At 38.7% G+C, this 13199-nt stretch overlaps 1 long non-coding RNA gene across 3 annotated transcripts in view; it reads left to right on the plus strand.

The window, feature by feature from the left end:
• LOC124088890 (uncharacterized) overlaps positions 1-13199 on the plus strand; it is a 259076-nt gene that overhangs the window by 155830 nt on the left and 90047 nt on the right. For 2 of the 3 annotated variants that reach the window (XR_009226170.1, XR_009226171.1), the window contains one exon: positions 10000-10074. The exons of the other annotated variant lie outside the window; for it this stretch is intronic. This is a non-coding gene — a long non-coding RNA (uncharacterized LOC124088890). The remainder of the gene's footprint in view (positions 1-9999; positions 10075-13199) is intronic. 3 annotated transcript variants of the gene reach the window in all.

Consider the following 13199-nt stretch of genomic DNA (forward strand, 5'->3'; position numbering starts at 1 on the left):
TTAGATATTTTCCTCTGCCTCTCATGTTTCATAGTTAATAAACATGTAGGGCAGGGATTTGAAATACAGCCCAAGGGCCAATCTGTTTACCACCTGTTTTATAAATAAAGTTTTATTGGAATAAAGCCCCATGTATTTTTATATAGATGATGACTGCATTTCTATTATAAAGGCAGAGTCCAGTAGTCACAACACAGCCCAAACTGACCTATAGAGCCTGAGATATTATCAGGACCTGATAAAAATAGTTAATTGTTTGTAGTGTGGGGTAATGAAAAAAAAAACAGTCATCTTTGAATTTGTAATAGCAATTAATATCTGAGTACCATGTTGGAATTTATAAGATCTGACCATGTATGTAATAGCAGGTATTCTGCTTACTTAACTGAGGGAGAAATTGCAATTAATGGTCATTCAGTCATTGGAACTTGGCCTCTGGAGACTCCTCAGTGGCAGCCTTTAGAGGAACAGTAGGAGAGGGCTCTCAAATGGTTGCACTGCCACCCAGCTGTCTCTTCGGACCAGATGTAGACATTGCCAAAAGGCAGTAGAGGAATCAAAACTCTTGATACTCTGTTTCCTCTTTACCTGACCTTGGCCTGGGTGATCTTAACCTTGTCTTCTTTGTCCCCATTCTCACAAGCAGCATTATAGTAAAAAACAGAAAGAAAAGCAAAGTGCTTTTCAGTCACACAAAGCTAAGTTTATTGCATCAACTCTCGTTTATCCATCTGCCTTGAAATCAGCTCTGTGGCATGGATATTCCAAACCAGAAAATGACAGAACAGTCTTTGCTTTTGGAAAAACACTATATTTTTAAAAGTTTTCTTTTTGACACAGCAGATTCCCTTTTAGTTTTCTTTTTTATTCAAGTGAATATTAAAGTTTTACCTCTCTCCCTAAGCTTGTAATATCTATTAGCTAAATAGACCACAAGGAACCTGGGTATCCAGAAGAAGAAAACTTGAAATATAACCTTCCCTTTGAGATCCATAGGTATACAACAATAGCTGTTTGCAGAGACTCAAGATCTTCTTAATCTTATATTTTCATAGAGAGGGGTAACAGATAAAATGAGAGAAATAAAAATAATAATCTTCTACATTGAGCATTTCCTGGGTTCCAACAATTGAATGAATTTGACTTTCCATTCAAACAACTTCTGAGTCTCCACTCTTACAGGCACTGCTTGTGCATAAGGAGTATCACATAGATGAAGATCCAGATTTCTCTGGGGAATGACTTATTAGAGAACCAAACATGTGCATATGTGCTTATAAGACACATTAGAAATGAGCAATGGGATGGGAGTCAGATAAAATCTGCATGCTCAGAAGAGAAGTTAACTTCCTTGCTGGACAATCACAGATGATATAGAGGAAGTGGCATTGGAAGTGGAGCCAAGTCATAGAACAAAGGCTAAGGTTTGTATGCATTTAGGAAAATCATCCATTGCACATGGAACACATGGTTATAAGGGGATAAGGGAAGATCAGGTAGGTAAAGCAGGTCAGAATCAGATTCTGGAGAGCCTTGGATTAGAGGATAAGAAGTACGGTCTTTATTCTGCTGGTGGTGAAACCAATTAAATATTTGTGTGCAGGAGAATTCCATGATGGAACCTTTGATTTGGAAAAAAAGTGTCACAGATGTTTGATAAGAATTTGGAAAAGGTTACCAGTTCGGGGCCAGGTGAGAAAGTAATATCTTCTCATTCAGCTCTCATGGCAAAACCACTGGCCTATCCCGACCCCTGGTATTGCAGGTTAGAGCCCTGGCTGAGGGCCTTCTGTGGGCATTAATTTAATGGCATGCCAGTGGCATTTACTCATAAAACCAAAAAGCCATTGGGGCCAGAAATAGGGGTTTTGGTTACTTCCCCAGACAGGATGCAGTTCGGGTGATTATACACATGATTCATCGAGGTCGGGAAACAAATCCTCCATAAACACACAGCCCTCCCCTCCAAGCCCAGTGACTCATGGCTTTTTCAGTTTGATCCATGGAAGGCTCTGGAGTCCCGGCAGAATTTGAAGTGTGATGTTAAATCATAAATCTTTAGCATTCACAGTTACAAGAGAAACATTTCTATTCATTTTTTCAATTGTTCAAACAATAAGCATTTATTGAATTCCTACTCTTGTAGGCAAAAAGAATATGGAGCTATATAAAGCACAGTTTCTTCTCTAAAATATCCCCCAGTATAGTTGGTAAAACAGATATAACACGAACGATAGGGAGAGTATCCCATAAGTATTATAATAGAGAAATGCAAAGTACTGAAGGGTCAGAGGGGAACCTATCACTGCTTTTGGAGAGGTGGGATGACATTGGAATTGGGTCGCAAATAATAGCCCAGAAGGGAGATCAGTCAAATACAGCAAGAAGATCAGGGGTAGGGAGGAGGGAGGAAAAGGGAAGGTACTGAGGAAGAAGATGGATTAAATTATATTATGTTCACATACAAATGTGACATAATGAATCCATCTATTATGTATAACTATAATGCCCCAATAAAAACCTTTATGGGTACAGTAAAAAGAGAATAGCTACTTATCACTCTTTATTTTTTAATTCAACAAATAATTACTGAACACCTACTGTGTGCCAGGCACTATCCTGGATGTGAGATTTCTGGAACTTATATTCTATTGAGAGGACCTAGATATTGAACACAGATGGGAAGTAACCAAACAAATATCTTCCCTCGGAGGGTTTACATTCTTATAAAGGAAATTTTCAGAGAACAGCAACTAGCATCTTATTTCAAGGAAGAATAATGTACGCAAAAAAAAAAAAAAGTAGATGAAGCATTAATCTAGCTCCTTGGGAAAGAATGGAGAAAGAAACCTCAGGTTTGAGAGCACCCAATATGACAAGGGGGGTTATTAACAGACCTGGATGAGGGTGGACACATTGCTCTGCACTCTTTGGCTGGCGTGGATAGACATAAGTGGATACCATTCTTACATGGAGAGTCATAGCACTGAGTCCCCAGACATTGTAACTGCAGCCTCTGTCAGACAAATGAAGTTGGTGATTCAGGGTTTTAAGTACAGTGGTTTGGACTCATTGATAATTTTTCTGTACCTTGAATCTGACTGCTCTGCCATGGCTCAGGGCCATGAAGATAAAAATCTTACACCACTGGCCACCTCCTTGCTTAAATAGAATTCAGGTCAAATTCTGTAACAGCCAGCTCTGGCTTGGACTCATACTTGATTGTCATTTTATCGGGTTGTCTAAAATAACCAGGTCATGAGGTGGTTATTGTTATGGTACTCATTGGAATGGGATTTGACCTATATAAAGCAAAAGAACTAGGACAGAAATAGCTCTTCAGCCCATCGCCGTCTTGGAGAAATTCAGAATAAGCAATTGCAGAATCACAGAGCTGGAAGAGGCTCGAGCTGACTTAAGGTGATGCTGGTACCTGCCTCTGGGCAGATATATGCCTGCCTAGAAAGTTAATATAAATTCTAGAACTCATTATTTTAACACATGCTTAAAAACACCTCTATTCTGAAGAGTATAGTTTCCTTCAGGGCAGTAATGCTGCCTAGCCTTGGGCAAAACATCTTTGAACCTCCTATTTTACAGTAGACCTCAGAACCTATAGCATATTCTTTTAATATACTTAGTGGGAGGAAAATGATTGTCTTTGGAGGATGTTTTGTGTTTTCAAAAATCACCAAGTGCCACATCCAATTGGTCTAGCTGGATGAGACCATTTTTTTTAATTAAAACTGAATTTAAATACAGCAGTAAAATTGTGAGCTGATGTTTTTGTTTGCTTCATAACCAGTTCAAAAAGGACTTACCAGAAATTGCAAAAGTAATAAGTATGTATTCTCCCAGAAGGCAATTTGTGGTATATGGGTACTAGGAAGCTATTTCTCACTGTACTTGGTGGGCTACTTCAGGTCAAGGAGCATGCCTGGTTTGTCTCCAAGTACTGACCTACTACAGAAGCAGGTGTGTGTCTGGGTGTATTTGTTGAGTAAATGAAAGAATAATAAGGTCATTATTTTATAGTCATGTCATGAATTCTTTGTCCATTTTGATTTTTTTTTCACCAATTGTGAATCTCATGATCACCTCTAAACCTTGAGGTTAATTAGATGGCAAATAGCAAGGGAAGCAGTCTTTGGAGGATGGAACAGCTGTTCTGGAAAGTTTTGGTTCTAATAATCCATCATGAGTAGGATGGGAAGATTCAGAATAGGGACTGAAGCCTGCATCTCCATCCTTAAATACAAGGCTTGAACTAGATGATGGGAAGAGGTTCACTTGAGGAATACAACCTGGAGCAGCTGCTTTGTGCCTATGTGAACGTCATGTGGTCAGAGATGTTTCTAAGGTCTTAATGTTCGTCAGGACACATGTGTTTTTAAGGGATGGGAAACTTGATTTAGCTTGAGCTAAAAAAAAAAAAAAAAAAAAAAAACAAACCCTAGGAAGGGCTGGGGTATATCAGTCTCCTGAAATTTCCAGAATTTGGACTCTGACTCTTCTTTCCACTTTGTTCTTGGCTTCTCTCTCTCTGGGTCAGCTTTATTCTCTTAGATCTGCTTCCTCCAGGAGGCGGGAGAAGTTTGCAGCACCTCTAGGAAGTCCTCTGAGCCAGCAAAATAAGATAATGCGACAGGCAGCTTCTATTAGAGCCACAAGGCTGGGCGGAGAGAGGGTCAGCTCCCCCAAAGAAAGGTTGCTGTACTGTACAGTCAGACTCGAATAGAGCCCTGCTAGAACCTGCCTTCACCTTTGCCGTCCACTCCCACCCTATTCCTTTCTGCTCTGTGTGCATCATTTGGTATATTTCTGCTTTCCTTTCAAGACCCTGTCCAACTTTGCTTCCTGTGAGGTCTGACTGCCCAGGCAGCACAATCCCTTCCTGTCTTTGCTTTGCACCCAAACCCACCTGTGCCAGCAGAACACAATTTGTCATGGTGCTTACCATGGTTTCCCTACAGGCTTTTTTCTCCCCACCTCATGAGACTGGGATTTCTTCAAGGGTGCTAACTACCTTAGTTGATTTGGTGTTATTTTATTTATATAATTATGTATTTATTAATTGCTGACCGTCTACAGTGAGCTGGATGTTGGGGATTGCAAGAGAAGAGAAGATTCCTGTTCTCAAGGTGATCAAGGGCTAATGGGAAACATGATAAGCAGATATTTGCAGTGCAATAGTATGATGAGTGCTGGGTGCTATGGGAAGACCCAGAAGAGCTCCTCCCTGAAGTAAGGATGCTGAAGCTGGGGGATTCCAAAGGAGGAAAGGGGCTGCCCCTGGCCTGTGCTGAGTTCTGCTGAATGTGATTGAGCCTGGTTGCATGGGAACTGGAAAGATGGGCATTCTTTAGGTGAGAACAGCATATAGGGAGGACAGGGAATGCTTGAAATAGCAACATAATCGAAGGCTTGTGCTTGAGTGGGATAGGAAAGAGGCACATGAAATGATGGGGGGGACAAGAGAGTTTCCAATAAAGTACTAATCTGATAGCATGATGTACTTGGTATACTGAAAAAGATTAGGATCACCATGAGCTTATTCTGGAAATCTCTCAGAAAATCTAGGTTTTGATTCACTTCATGAGTTGACAGTGCTAAGTCTGAAATCAGACAGTCTGGGTTTCAGTCTCATTCTGTCAGGTATGAGCTTGGTGATAGTTTCTCAATGTCTAATTTCTACATTATAAAAATAAGATATCAACATCCATCTCTCAGAGTTATACAGAAGATAAAATAAGGCATGTAAATGAAAGGACTAAGGAAACTCTAAAGCACTGTACAAGTAAGTTATTCTTTATAGTTGCTTATCTGTAAAGTAGATAATTCTTCACAGGAAAATAGGAAAAGATGTACAAATAGATACATGGAAAAGGTGCAATATTTATATTAAAAATGTTAATTTTACATACTGGCTAAAAACTTGGTTAATGCTATTGCAAAATGTGTAACATGCTAAAAAGATGACTACAGGTTTTATATATATCTGACTCTGAGGATGGTAGAAAAATCCCACTTTAGGGTAGGCATTGGGACTCAGCTGAACATGTGACATGCTAGGAATTAAGCAGCTTGGGTGTTCAGAGTATAAAATGTTCCCCCCACTAAGCAGAATGTGTTCTTATAGACAGAGATTTTACCTGTGGATTTCCTCTTGTGATAAAATTCTAAACAGGTACAATATGCCCTGCAGTGTCTGTGTTTCCTCCTCTGTACATGGTGATAAACAACGGTGGCATTTTAAATTCACACTCAGATAAGTGGTTGTAGAGAAGAGTGGTTCCTTTATATTCTGTGTGAGTTGGTCTTATACTCTGGTCAGGTGTGGGAGAGGACAGGGAAGTACATCCAAAAGAATGATCTGCCAAAGTGCATATCAAAGGTAGTGTATGAAGCATTAAATGCAATTGATGTGATGTTTTCAGGTTCATGGTGCAGATAAGCTTTTGCTCCACGTGTTCCTTCAGTTCTCTTGTGAACAGAACTTCCTGCTTGTCTCCTTCATTCCCCACTGATGCCCGCCCTGAGCTGAACATTATAGGGGTGAATGGCAGCAGCGCCCTTCCATGAGGCTGGCAGTGAAGAGTGTACGATGAGACATTAGAGCTTTGTCACTCACTCTCACTCACTGATGAATCAATGCAGAGAACCTAGACATGGAGACCCAGAACTCCTAGGTATCAGTCATCGTCATGGCCAGTTGGTACTCCTCTGTCTGCAACCATTATTCCATCCACCTGGATCTACCTCTGCCAAACATGTGTAAGGAAGGAGAACCTGGCTCCTTTCATGGAACAGCAGGTCCATGAGATAGGAATACAAGTTTCATAAAATAAGGAGGCATTCAGACAAGTTTAAGAAATTCTGAGTGTGTCTCAGTTACAGAAACAAAATGCACTTGAGCAGATCTGAGGTGCATTTGAATTTGGCTTTCCCGAGTTGACTTTACAACTGTTTTAGTTAGTAATACTCATTAGTGTCTTGAACACCTCTTGTTTGCAGATAGTAGGAAAATGCTATTCTTAGAAAAGTCTCAGTAAATAAAAAGAAGGTTGAAGTCCATGCCTGAGGTGAAAGAAAAGTAGGAGATGGCTTAGATAAACTTTGTAAATAGGGAATACATGCTTACTATCCCAAGCCCCTTCTTTATTAACTTGGAGGTCTGGGGGGAGGAGTGCTGAAATAGGCAGTCAACACTTGAGTCCATTCACCCAAAAAAGTTCCAAAATTAAATTTTTAAAAAATTATTATTTTTTTTAATTCTTCTTCTCCATTAGATTTAATAGATCTCATGGAAAATCCCTTGAAAATGTTGAAACTGAGTCTTCCCCTCCCTTCCCTTTGCCCTTTTGCCTTTTCTTATAAAGAATGAGTATGAATTTAATTTACAACTTTCATAGTTTGTATTTTATGGGACCCTCTGGAAACCTACCAGCCAAGGGAAAAAGTGATTACTAGTAGTTTTAACTGTAATCACAGAAAAATTCTTTCCTTTCTTTCGACCTTTCATTGCTCTGTAATCGTGAGCCATATCTTAAATAGAACCTCCCCAATAAGTGCCAAGATTGTATTTTCTTTCCATGGGCTCTCCAAAGTATTTTTCTCCCTGCCTACAAAATAGTCAGGAAGACATCAAACAATGGGATCCACTCCACTCATCACACATAACATTTTATATTTCCTCTAAGAAGACTTTCTAGATCAGCTTTCTTCTTCCTTAATCACTGCTTCTCCCAGCATCTCTTCAGCATTCATTCAGCTCATAGGGTGTTATTTAAAACAGAGCGACACAATTCAGCACCACCAATCTCAGTTCATTCATCTGTGTGTTTTCTCTGCCAACTGGAAATTAAGTTCATTGGAGGCAAGTACAGTGTATTCAATTCTCTCATACTGTCTTTGGAGTCTCATATGCAGTGCTGTGTAGAGTAGGCATGGGTTTATTTGAATTGGTTTAAGAATAATTTACATGGAGTGAATGTGAATTTCCTGGGTTTTTTATCTATCTGATCAGAACATGAATATTGGAGCCTGCTGACCTGAGTTCAGATCCCAGACCAAAAATACCAGTAATCTTCATGCTCTTGATCAGGTTACTTATCTTCTCTTTCGTTTTCTCATGTACATAATGGTGATGTTTTCTCAATGTTTCCTTGTTTTTTAAATGTTTTTATTTGAACTTTATAGCTATACATAATAGTGGAACTCTTTGACATATCATACATGCATGTGATACAATTTGCTCCATTTTAATCCCTAGCACTTCCCCTTTCTCTCCCCTCATGTTCCCCTTTCACTACTCTACTGATATTCCATTTTTAATTTTTAAATTGGTGCTTTATAGATATACACAAAAGTGGAGTTCACTGTGATAACATAAGTTGGTCAATTTCTTTCCACAGTTCCTCCCCTTCTCTATCCACTCAAGTTTCTTTCACTCTTCCACTGTTCTTTCTACTTTCATGGACCCCCACTTTGTTAAATTCCTTATTTCTCTCTAGCTTCCACATATGAGAAAAAACACTAGACCCTTGACTTTCTGAGTCTGTCTTATTTTATTTAGCATGAATTCTCCAATTCCATTCATTTACCAGCAAATGACATAATTTTGCTCCTCTTTATGGCTAAGTAGGACTTCATTGTGTATATATGCTACATTTTCTTTCTTCATTTGTGTGTTGAGGGGCATCTAGGCTGGTTCCATAGCCTCATTACTGCTAATTGCCCTGCTATAAATATTGATGTGCCTGCATCATTAGAGTGTGCTGATTTTATTTCTTTTGGGTAAACACCAAGGAATGGGGTAGCTGAGTCCATTCCTAGTCTTTTGAGGAATATGTATCTACCTTTTCTTAAGTTCTAGATGAGCAATAGATACTTAGGTTCTGTTTTCAAATAGTTATGTGTTTGAATCTCATCTCTGCTTTTTTTTATTAGTTCTAATCAGTTATACATGACAGTAGAAAGCTCTTCGATTCATTGTATACAAATGGAGCAGAATTTTTCACTTCTCTGGTTGTGCAAGAAGTCGTGTCACATCATTCATGCAATTATACATGTACTTAGAATAATGATGTCCATCTCATTTCATCATGTTTCTTACCCCCTGCCTCCTTAGCACCTCCCCTTTGCCCCATCCAAATTTCCTCCACTCATCCCATGCCTCCCCCTACCCATTATGGATTAGCATCCATTTATCAGAGATAACATTCAGCCCCTGATTTGGGGGGGATTAGCTTCTTTCACTTAGCGTGATATTCTCTAATGCCACCCATTTACCTGTAAAGGCCCGAATTTCATTTTCTTTTAATGCTGAATAATATCCCATTGTGTATATGTATCACAGTTTCTTTATCCATTCATCTATTGAAGGGCATTTAGGTTGATTGCATTGTGTGCTGCTATAAACATTGAAGTGGCTGTGTCACTGTAGTATGCTGTTTTTAAGTCCTTTGGGTATAGACAAAGGAGTGGGATATCTGGGTCATCTCTGCTTCTTACTTGTGACATCATCTTGAGCAAATGGGTTAACCTGTCTGAGCTCACACATTTTCCTGGTGTGTGAGTTGGGGTCCACAGTAGAATTTATCTCATGTGGTAGCTTGGATTAAATGAAATGATGCCAGGAAAACTTAGACACCTGGCAAGCACTCAATATTAACTATTACTATAGAAGGGAATCTAGCATGTCTAATGCCCATGGGCTCAAGTAACTTTTTGTTCTTTCTTCTGCTAATTCCCACCTTTAAAACTGCTACCACAGCAGATGCTTTTTGTAGATCTGTTGGCTAAAGAAATTTAATGTAGAACGCTCACTGCATGAATGGCATTCGGACTGTTTTACCTATCCCTCATGGCACCAGATTTTTTGGAAGGAAAGAGAAGATAACAAGTCATCTGGATTTTAAAAAGCTTATGTTCTCAAAGTGTGGGCTGGAGAGGGTTTTTATTGAAAACAGCCATTTTGTGTCATGTTGATTTCCTCAGGATATGAATCAGAGAGAAAGAAGCGAAGTCTTGTCCCAGGAAGAACGGGAAGGACTGGCAGAGGAGTGTTCACTGGTAAGGCAATCTACACACTTGTCCTTTTCATAATGAGTCATGGTCTATGATACATTTCATAGCAATGTCGATGAGTTTCCAAATCTGGAATTAGACATGCCTGCCAAATAAGGGAGAGAGAAGAAAACAGCTTCATCACCATCTAGTTACCATTCACAGAGTTCTGGAAGTGGAACTTCAAGAAAGTGACTTTCCTAGCACCCCACTTTTAGTCATAGCTTTAAACCCATTAAGAAAGAGAATTAGCTAATCACTTTCAAAAGATCTTCAGCAGAGGAATTCAACAGCGTTTTTCAATAACCAGCTTTAGTGCTCCAGGAAAAATAACAAGTCTTGTCTTCCTAATCTCTTCCCTTCAGTTTTTTTTTTTTTTTTTTTTTTTTGTCGCTGCAAGAGGAGGCTCTCTTCTCTTTTGTCACTCTCGAATAGTCTGACTCAAGCTTGTCTTAAAATGACACTGTAAAAATGTTAAATTATTAAAGCTTACTTTTAATTTTTCTAACAAGGAAATCCCAACTTACTGACAAAGCTCTCTTATGTCACTTTGTCTAGACTTCAGGTCACTGGGGCGACTGTTCTGAGGATGTTCCCCAGGTATTCTAATAATAGAAACAAAACCACAGCACTTTGTGATATACATTTGGATATCCCCAGTACTTAGTGTCACTAACAGTACATTACAGGTGCTTAAAGTGTTGACTAAATGGATAAATATGGCCATATTTGTATAACTTTTCTTGCTTTATGGAAAACTTTTAACTTCCTCAAAACATCCTGTCTGAGGTTTTTGTTTTTGTTTTGTTTTCTTCTACCTGTCTCCATAACCAAAATTTTACCTTTGGTTAGAAAGACAGTATATGTTAGAGAGGAACCCTGAACTTGGTCTCCAGTTCTCAGTCACATAAAGTTACTGACTTAACCTCACTTAACCTGAACATTTTCTAAGCAGACCTGCTAGTATTCTGACAGTGTAGACCTCCAAACTCAATCTCACACTCAGTGATGAGGACAAGGGAGAGGGTGCAGGCCAGCTCCAAAAAGTCTTTGTGCCATCTAAACCTCATGTTATTGTTTAATTGTAAAATGTAATTTGGTCACAATTAGCTTTTATTCCTTTTTTACATTGGACTCTAATTCCCATCATCTTTCTACAAATTTATCATTTTTCACATTATAGCCCTACATTTTGTTCTGTTATTAAATATTAATAGCATATGATATCCTACATCTTGGTGCCTGGATTAAATGATGGGTATTCAATGTGAGGGCCTAATGATGCAATTCATGCTGCTCTAAGATCTCTTCAATGTAGAAATCAATACTCTTGGGAGTATGTGGAGAATAAGGAATGCTTTTACACTGTTGGTGGGATTGTAAATTAGAACAACCCCAATCTTTATGTAGGTTCTTTATGTAGGTTCCTCAAAAGACCAGGCATAGAGCCACCACATGACCCAGGTACACCACTCCTTGGTATTTATCCTAAAGAACTAAAATCATCATACTACAGTGATACATGCATATCCATGTTTTTAGAAGCACAATTCACAATAGCCAAATTATGGAACCAGCCTTGGTCTCCATCAACGAATGAATGGATAAAGAAAATGTAGCATATGTACACAATGAAGTTTTATGCCATAAAAATGGAATTATGTCATTTGCAGGAACATGGGTAGAACTTGAGACCATTATGTTATGTGAAATAAGTCAAACTCAGAAAGTCAAGGGTCTTATGTTTTCTGTCATATGTGAAAGCTAAAGAGGAAAAAAGAAAAGAAAGGTGTTGTGAGGGAGCAGGGATCTCATGAAAATGGTAGGGAGACCAGTAGAAGAAAGAGACGGGGTGGAGGAGGAGTGCTAGGGAGTGTTATATTGTGTGTGTGTGTATGAATGAATAACAACAAATCCTATCATTATGTATAATTATAATGCACCAATAAAAATTTGTAAAGAAAAAAATAAATTAATAATCATTACTGTTTCTTTCATTGCATCACTGGAGTTCAAAGTTAGATGAAGGCAGGCATAATTTATCAGGGTAACAGTGTCTCTCACATTGAGCTCTTTAAAGGCAGGAGCAGTGTCAGAAATTTGTAAATTCCTATCCCTAAGGGTTGGCACTGAATGGGTGTTTAATACATGCTTATCATTGAATTGATATCTATAAGAAAATCTAAAGAATTTGAGACTTGGTCGTGACTTTGTCCATAATAATATGGCCTTAGGTCACTGTGCTTCGGCTATGTCATCTGTAAAATGAGATCCCTGCCTACTTTAAAAGGAGTAGGAGGAATGTGAGAGTCGTAGGAGATTACACCTTAAGGAAAATCTGTTTTAGACAAGAGGATGCTTTAGCCATTAAGTAAATAATTTACAAACTGACAGGTTTTGTGTGAATAATCAAAGCAAAGGGCTCTTGGTGACCTACTTCTGGATTAAAATTTTTAATTAGTAAGTAATTTTTGACAAATTCCTACAAGTCCCAGCATATGTTTTTCCCTGAGTACACATTCCACTGTGGTCATCTTCACTTTGAAATGGAATTGCAGCTTGAAGACATGTTGAGAAATGGTTTGTTAAAATCTGGATTCATAAATCTCCGCAGGAAGAGCCTAGAGCCAAGCATCTAAGAGCATTGTGAAATTGTTAAATTAGTCTTCTGGAATATGGGAGTAAGTCTTCCACTTTCTCATTAATCTGAGGCAGAATGCCCAGAAAGAGTATTTCACAAAGGTTAGTTAAAGAGAAAAGTCCATTGAGTCATTATTGGGTGCTGGATGACCTAGCAAATAAGTTGCATTTGTCAATGAAAGAAGTCTGTGTTAGTGTTACCTTGTTACAGAAGTTGTTATGAACTTGCATATGAACAATTTTGCTTCATCAACAATTCACAAACCTAAGTAGGCATCAGAATCACCTGGAGGACTTGAAGAATCACAGATGGCTGAGTACTATCCTCAAAGTTTCTTATATAAGTCTGGAGTGGGATGGAGCCCAACGATTTTCAATTATACCACATTCCCAGGTGGCGCTAATGCTATAGATACAGTGGTCACACATTGAGAACATTGTGCTTGCTACTCAATTTTCCTTAAGATTTCCAAGACTGGCAAAAATAAACT

Source organism: Marmota monax, unplaced genomic scaffold (assembly GCF_021218885.2).
Source record: "Marmota monax isolate L192 unplaced genomic scaffold, Marmota_monax_Labrador192_F-V1.1 WCK01_AAM20220418_F8-fsc00081, whole genome shotgun sequence".
In the NCBI taxonomy this organism is placed as follows: domain Eukaryota; kingdom Metazoa; phylum Chordata; class Mammalia; order Rodentia; family Sciuridae; genus Marmota; species Marmota monax.